The 7749-nt window shown below is 47.6% G+C and overlaps 1 pseudogene; it reads left to right on the top strand.

Moving 5' to 3' along the window:
• Window positions 1–3547: 3547 nt before the first annotated feature.
• On the top strand, window positions 3548–4585 carry LOC119922502 (annotated as a pseudogene).
• Window positions 4586–7749: the final 3164 nt, after the last annotated feature.

The raw sequence follows: 7749 nt of genomic DNA, 5'->3' as shown, positions 1-7749 counted from the left end.
CTCGGAGGCAACCTCAAGGCCATATCCGCAGCCAGCGATGGTTGGCAACGGGTGGCTGGGGGCGAGCCAGAGAAAACGCTTCGTGATGGACAGAGCTGTTGCTAGGCTAGTGGCTGGAGGGTGGCGAGTGAGTGTGCTACATGGCCTGAGAAAACCCTGCCCCCGGGCAACGGGGGGTATAAGAGACGAACAAGACAAGGGGGGGTACATAGGTGCTCTCTCTCCCTCCTTCTCTCTCTCTCTCTCTCGTTCTCTCTCTCTTTATTAACTATGTAATCGCTGATAGCAAATAAACGGCAACCAAGCTTTGGACCTCTGGCTGACTCTTCCTGGTGTGAACGCGCGGCCCGCGTCCGGAGACGTCCGAATACCCGGAGAGGGTAAGAACCCGAGAGTTGCCCCCGAAACCCCGGGGAGCAACGCAGATAAGACAACTGAAGCTCAGAGAAGTTAAGTGACTTGCCCAAAGTCACACAGCTGACAATAGGCAGAGCCGGGATTTGAACCCATGACCTCTGACTCCAAAGCCCGTGTTCTTTTAAAGTGAACCACGCTGCATGCTGGGAAGAACAAAGGGAAAACGTCAGGGTGACGCCGAATGGAGTGGGAGAAGAGGAAAGGGGGGACTTGGTCATGGAAGGCCTCCTGGAGGAGCTGTGCCTTCAGTAAGGCTTTGAAGTGGGGGAGAGTAATTGTCTGTTGGATTTGAGGAGGCAGGGCATTCCAGGTCAGAGGCAGGACTTGGGTGAGGGGTCAGGGGCGTGACAGGTGAGATCAAGGCCTAGTGAGAAGTTTAGCATTAGAGGAGCCAAGTGTGTTTTCTGGGTTGTAATGGGAGAGAGGCAAGGTGAGGTGATGAAGTGTTTTAAAATCAATGGTGAAGAGTTTTTGTTTGATGTGGAGGTGGATGGGTAACCATTGAAATTTTTTTGAGGAGCAGGTGACCTGTCCTGAACGTTTTGTAGAAAAATGGTCCAGGCAGCAGAGTGAAATATGGACTGGAGTGGGGAGAAGCACGAGGCAGGGAGGTCAGCAAGGATTCTGATTCATTTATCCAGGCGGGATAGAATGAGTGATTGTATTACCGTGGTAGCAGTTTGGGTGGAGAGGAAGGGGTGGATTTTAGCAGTGTCGTGAAAGTGGGACCAACAGGATTTAGTGATGGATTGAACGTGTGGGTTGAATGAGAGAGGAGTCAAGGACAACGCCAAGGATATGCCAAGTATATCCTTGAGATAGGAAGGATGGTGGTGCTCTCTACTGGGATGGGAAAGTCAGGGGGAGGACAAGGTTTGGGTGGGAAGATAAGGAGTTCAGTTTTGGACATGTTAAACCTGAGGTGATGGGAGGACATCCAAGTAGAGGTGTCTTGAAGGCAAGATGAAATGTGAGACTGCAGAGAGGGAGAGAGATCAGGACTGGAGTTATAGATTGGGGTATCCTCCACATAGAGGTGGTAGTTGAAGCCATTGGAGTGAATGAGTTCTCCAGGGAGTAGGTGTGGATGGAAAATAGATGGGAACCCAGAACTGACCCTTGAGGGTCCCCCACAGTTAGGGGCTGGGACGCAGAGGAGGAGATTGAGAATGAAAGAGCAGAGAGATAAGAGGAGAACCAGGAGAGGACAGACTTTGGGAAGTCAAGGTTGGATAACATTACCAGGAGAAGGGGGTAGCCCACTCTGTCGAAGATGTATGAGATGTCTAAAAGGATTAGGCTGGAGTAGAGGCCGTTGGATTTGGAAATGAGATCATTGTTGTACTTTGAGAGGGCGAGTCCTGTGTAGTAAATGGTGCGGAAGACAGATGGTGGGGGGGTGGTCAAGAAGAGAACTGGAGGAGAGGAATTTGAGACAGCGGGTGTAGATTACCTACTCAAGAAGTTTGGAGAGAAATGGTATGAGGGAGTTGGGGAAATAACTGGAGGGAGCCGTGGGGTCAAGGGAGGGTTTTTTACAATTAGGGGACATGGGCATGCTTGAAAGCGGTGGGGATGAAGCCAATAGACAGCAAACTGTTGAAGGTGGCTGTTAGGGGAAAAGGGAGGGGCACGAGCTTTGATAAGGTATGAAGGAATGTGGTTGGATGCGCAGGTAGAGGGGGTGGCTTCTGAGAAGAGGTAGGAAATCCATGCTGGGACAGATGGGAAAGTTAAATAGGGGGCCGGAAGGGGGCGGGACTGAAGAGGGCAGGGGAGACTTTAGGGAGCTCACGTCTGACAGTATAAATTTTATAAGTAAAGTAGGTGGCCAGGTCTTTAGGGGAAAGGGATAGGCGAGAAGGAGGGATGGGGGCTTGAGGAGGGTGTTAAATGTCTGGAAAAACCGGAGAGGATGATGGGCAAGAGTGCCAATAAGCGTGGAGAAATAATTCTGTTGGTCAGAGGAGAGGGCAGAGTTAAAGCATGCAAGGATAAACTTGAAATGGACCAAGTTGACCTGATATTTAGATTTCCAACAGCAGCGGTTTGAGCCCAAGAGCGAATGAGGCATATTGTGCAGGTGATCCAAGGCTGTGGGTTAGAACAACGAAGGGATAGGGAATAGGGATAGGGAAGCAAGTGAGCTGAGTTCCACAGAGAAGGTGGTGTTGAGAGTGTCTATTTAATAATAGTAATAACAATAATGATAATAATAATGGCATTTGTTAAGCGCTTACTATGTGCAAAGCACTGTTCTAAGCGCTGGGGAGGGTACAAGGTGATAGGACCGTCCCACATGGGACTCACAATCTTCATCTCCATTTTACAGATGAGGTAACTGAGGCACAGAGAAGTTAAGTCACACAGCTGACAAGTGGCTGAGCCGGGATTAGAACCCATGACTTTTGACTCCCTAGCCTGGGCTCTTTCCTTTGAGCCATGCTGCTTCTCTGGTTATCAAGGGAGTGTAGTTGGGGTATGAAAGCTAGGTAGGGCATGATGAGTTGAGGAAATTGGATGGGGCCAAAATATCAGAGGTCTCTGTGGGGGAATAGAACAGGTCTATGGCGAGGAGGAGTGTGGGAGAAGAGGCAAGTGAAGAGGTTGTGGTCACATGGAGGGATTTGAGGGTAGGTGAGGGTAGAGATTGTACAGTGGTTAGCGATGATGAAATCGGGTGTCTGTCCAGGTTGGTGAGTGGAGGAGGTAGGGTGGAGCAGGAGGTCAACGGAGTCGAGGAGTAATAGAAGACGGTCAGCAGAAGGGTCATCAGGAACATCTGTTTTGTATGATATTATACTTATCTCCTAATGGTAATAAATAATAATTGTGGTATTTGTTAAGTTTTTATAACTGGTCAAGGACTATATTCAGCCTTGGGATAAATACAAGATAATTAGGTCAGACACAGTCTCCATCCCACATGGGGTTCACAGCCTAAGGGTGAGGGAGAAGTACTATCAGATCCCCATTTTAAAGATGAGGAAACTGAGGCCCAGAGTCTTCAAGCAACGGGGCGGCTACAGGAATAGAACCCAGGTCCTCCGACTCCCATGTCTGTGCTCTTTCCTACTGATGTCTGGATTATCCTCCCTCCTCCAGGAAAACACAACATTACCTTAAAAGCATGGACAATGGCACGGCGATGACAGAATTCCTCCTCCTGGGATTCTCAGAGGTCCGGGAGCTGCAGCTGTTCGACGCCTCTCTGTTCCTCCTACTCTACCTGGCGGCCCTGGTGGGGAATCTCCTCATTGTCGCTCTCACCGCCCTTGACCGGCGCCTTCACACCCCCATGTACTTCATTCTTAAGACCCTGTCCATCCTCTACCTATGCCTCATCTCCACCATTGTACCCAAGTCCATCCACAACTCCCTGACCAATGACAGATCCATCTCTTTCCCGGGCTGCGTCCTCCATGTGTTTTTCTTTGGATTTGCTGGAAGTTCTGAAATGGCCTTCCTCACGGCAATGTCCCACGACGGCTACGTGGCCATTTGCTGCCCCCTGAGCTATGACATTATTATGCATCCAAGGGCTTGTGGAAAGATGGCGGTTGCCTTCTGGCTCAGAGGGACTCTCAATGGACTCCTGCACACAGCCGCGTCCTTCTCCACACCCTTCCGTGGGCCCAAAGTGATTAATCAATTCTTCTGTGACATCTCTCTGCTCCTGAGACTCTCCTGCTCCAGGGGTTTACACAGTGAGCTGGGAGTCATTGTTTTAAACATGCTTATATCGTCGGGATGCTTTGCCTCCATAACTCTATCTGATATGCACATCTTCTCGGCTGTGCTGAGGATGTGGTCCACAGCAGCTGGGCCAAGGCCTTCTCCACCTGCCTGCCCTACCTCGCCGTCGTGACTTTATTTTTCTCACCAGTCTTGTTAGAATATTCCACCTCCATCGCCAATCCCCCATCAATTCTGGACCAGGTAGGTTTCCTCTTCTACGCCGTGGTGCTTCCCACCCTGAACCCCCTCATTCATTCATTCAATTATATTTTATTGAGCGCTTACTGTGTGCAGAGCACTGTACTAAGCGCTTGGGAAGTACAAGTTGGCAACATGTAGAGACGGTCCCTACCCAACAGCGGACAGCCTGAGGAACGAGGACGTGAAGGCAGCAGTGAGAAAACTTGTCTTCAGTTTGAAAATGATCTGAGATAGTCCCCTCCTCAGCTTTGCCACACCCGGTCCCCCTTTTTCTAAGTCCTTGAGGATGGTCTCCAGTGGAGTTGGCTGTGTGAATGACTGCATGAGTGTGGACTGTCCTTGGTCAGTCCTTGTGATAATAAGCATGACAAGATAGATTGTGGTGATTCCTTGAAGACCCCAAAATTGGGCAGGAATACACAGAAAAGTCCCTCTTGCCTGTAAGATTCTTGAGGATAGGGATTGTGGCTACCAACTCTGTTATATCGTATTTTTCCAAATGCTTAGTACAGTGCTCTGCAAACAGTAAACGCTCAATAAATATCATTGAATGATTGACTGATTGAAAATGTTTGAGGAGGAGCATGGCCTAGTGGAAAGAGCATGGTCCTTGGACTGAGAAGATCTGGGTTTTAATCCTGGCACTGCCATTTGTCTACTGTGTGTGACCTTGCATAAGTCACTTAACTTCTTTGTGCCTCAGTTGCCTCATCTGTAAAATGTGGATTAACACTTTGGGCTCCATAAGGGAAAGGGACTGTTTCCGATCCAATTAGTTTGCATCTACCCCAGCGCTTAGTACAGTACCTGGAACTGATTAACAATAACCATAATTATCATTAGTAGTAGTAGTAGTAGTCACAGTTAACAAATACCATTAAGAAAGGATTGATTGAAAATACTGATCAATACTATCAATCAATCCTATTTGTTGAGTGTTTATTGTGTGTAGACTACTGTGCTAAGCTCGTTAAGGGCAGGGAATATGCTTATGATTATATTATAATGATGATAGTGATGATGATGGCATTTGTTACGCGCTTACTATGTGCCAAGCAGTGTTCTAAGTCCTGGGGTAGATACAAGGTCATCAGGTTGTCTCACATGGGGAGCACAGTCTTAATCCCCATTTTACAGATGAGGTAACTGAGACACAGAGAAGTTAAGTGACTTGTCCAAAGTCACACAGCTGATAAGCAGCCGAGCTGGCATTAGAACCCACGACCTTTGATTCCCCAACCCGTGCTTTTTCCACTAAGCCATACTGAGTTGTAGTCATAGTTAACAAATACCATTGACAAAGGATAATTGGTTGAAAATACTGATTGATAGTATCAATCAATCATATTTATTGAGTGCTTACTGTGTGCAGAGCACTGTACTAAGCTCGATGTGGTCAGGGAATATGTCTGCTTGTTGTTATATTGTAAAGATGATGATGATGATGGTATTTGCTAAGCGCTTGCAACGTGCCAGGCAGTGTTCTAAGCGCTGGGGTAGATACAAGGTCATATTGTACTCTCCCAAGCGCTTAGTACAGTGTACTGCACACAGTAAGCAGCGTGGCTCAGTGGTAAGAGGACGGGCCTTGGAGTCAGAGGTCAGGGGTTCAAATCCCGGTTCTGCCAATTGTCAGCTGTGTGACTTTGGGCAAGTCACTTCACTTCTCTGTGCTTCAGTAACCTCATCTGTAAAATGGGGATTAAGACTTTGATCCCCCTGTGGGACAACCTGATCACCTTGTAGCCTCGCCAGCGCTTAGAATAGTGCTTTGCACATAGTAAGCACTTAATAAATGTCATCATTATTATTATTAGTAGTAGTAGTAAGCACTCAATAAATACAATTGAATGAAATGAATGAAAGCTTAATATAACTGAGTTGGTAGACACAATGAGTTTACAGCTTAATATCTGGGGAAGACTTTCGAGGCCAGTCCTGAATCCTGGAAGGGGTCCCACCTGAGAGTCAGAAGGAAGCTAGCAACTCAAGTCATCTCTTGAAGACCTTGGTTTAGAGCATCTCCCTTCAAGACTCTGGCTTGAGAAGTGGTCCCGGACCATGGAGATCCAGAGTGGGAAAGATCTGGTCTGTGGTCCCTAAGGAATTAACAAGGGCAGCAAAGTGCCCAGAACCCAACTTCTCCCAGCACACAGGAAAAGGGGCTGTCACATTTTGGATGCCCACTTGCCCCTCCATTTCCTCTAATTCCTGTTGCGTGGATGCACATTTTCTCCACCATTTCATCTACTTCCTGCTGCTGGATGCTCATTTGCCCCTTCATTTTCTCTGCTTGCTGCTTTTAGGATGTCCACTTGCCCCTCCATTTCCACTGCTTACTGCTGTTTTGATGCCTATTTGCCCTTCCGTATCTGCTGGATGCGGAGGATATGGATGTGGCGGAGCTCACCACCTCCAGGAGGCCTTCCCAGACTGAGCTCCCCCTTTCCTCTCCTCCTCCCCATCACCCCCGCCCCCCCCCGCCCTACCTCCTTCCCCTCCCCCCGGCACTTGTATATATTTGTACATATTTATTACTCTACTTAACTTGTACATATTGACTACTCTATTTATTGTGCATATAGCTATAATTCTATTTATTCTGATGGTTTTGACACCTGTCTGCATGTTTTGTCTTGTTGTCTTTCTCCCTGTTCTAGACTGTGAGCCCGTTTTTGGGTAGTGACCGTCTCTATGTGTTGCCGACTTGCACTTCCCAAACACTTAGTACAGTGCTCTGCACACAGTAAGCGCTCAGTAAATATGATTGAATGAATGAATGAATGAACTAGTGGACTACTGTAGACTGTTAGCTTGACTCTAGACTGGAAGCTCATTATGGGCAGAGAACATGCTGCTAATTATTATTGATAATGTTAATAATAATAATGAAAATAATGATTGTGATTTTTTTAAACTGCTTAGTATGTGCCAGGCACTGTGCTAATATCTGGGGTGGATATAAGAAAATTGGGTTGGACACATTCCCTGTCCCACATGGGGCTCACCATCTTAATCCCCCTTTTACAGATGAGGTAACTGAGGCAAGGAGAAGTGAAGTGGCTTAGCCAAGGTCACACAGGAAGCAAGGGTGAAGCCAGGATTAAAACCCAAGGCTGTTACAATCTCTTATACTCTTCCAAGCATTGAGTACAGTGCTCTGCAAATAGTAAGCACTCAATAGATAGCACTGATTGCTAGTTTGGAAACAGCACGTGCCTGGGAGTCAGAGGACAATGGTTCTAATCCCAGCTCTACACTTGTCTGCCGGGTGACCTTGGGCAAGTCACTTAACTTCCCTGTGCCTCTGTTTCTTCATCTTCCAAAAGGGGATTCAATACCCATTCTCTCTCCTACTTAGACTGTGAGCCCCACGTGGGACAGGGACTTTGT

This window comes from Tachyglossus aculeatus, unplaced genomic scaffold, assembly GCF_015852505.1.
Source record: "Tachyglossus aculeatus isolate mTacAcu1 unplaced genomic scaffold, mTacAcu1.pri scaffold_105_arrow_ctg1, whole genome shotgun sequence".
Taxonomy (NCBI): Eukaryota; Metazoa; Chordata; class Mammalia; order Monotremata; family Tachyglossidae; genus Tachyglossus; species Tachyglossus aculeatus.
This window is presented reverse-complemented; position numbering and strand designations above follow the sequence as displayed.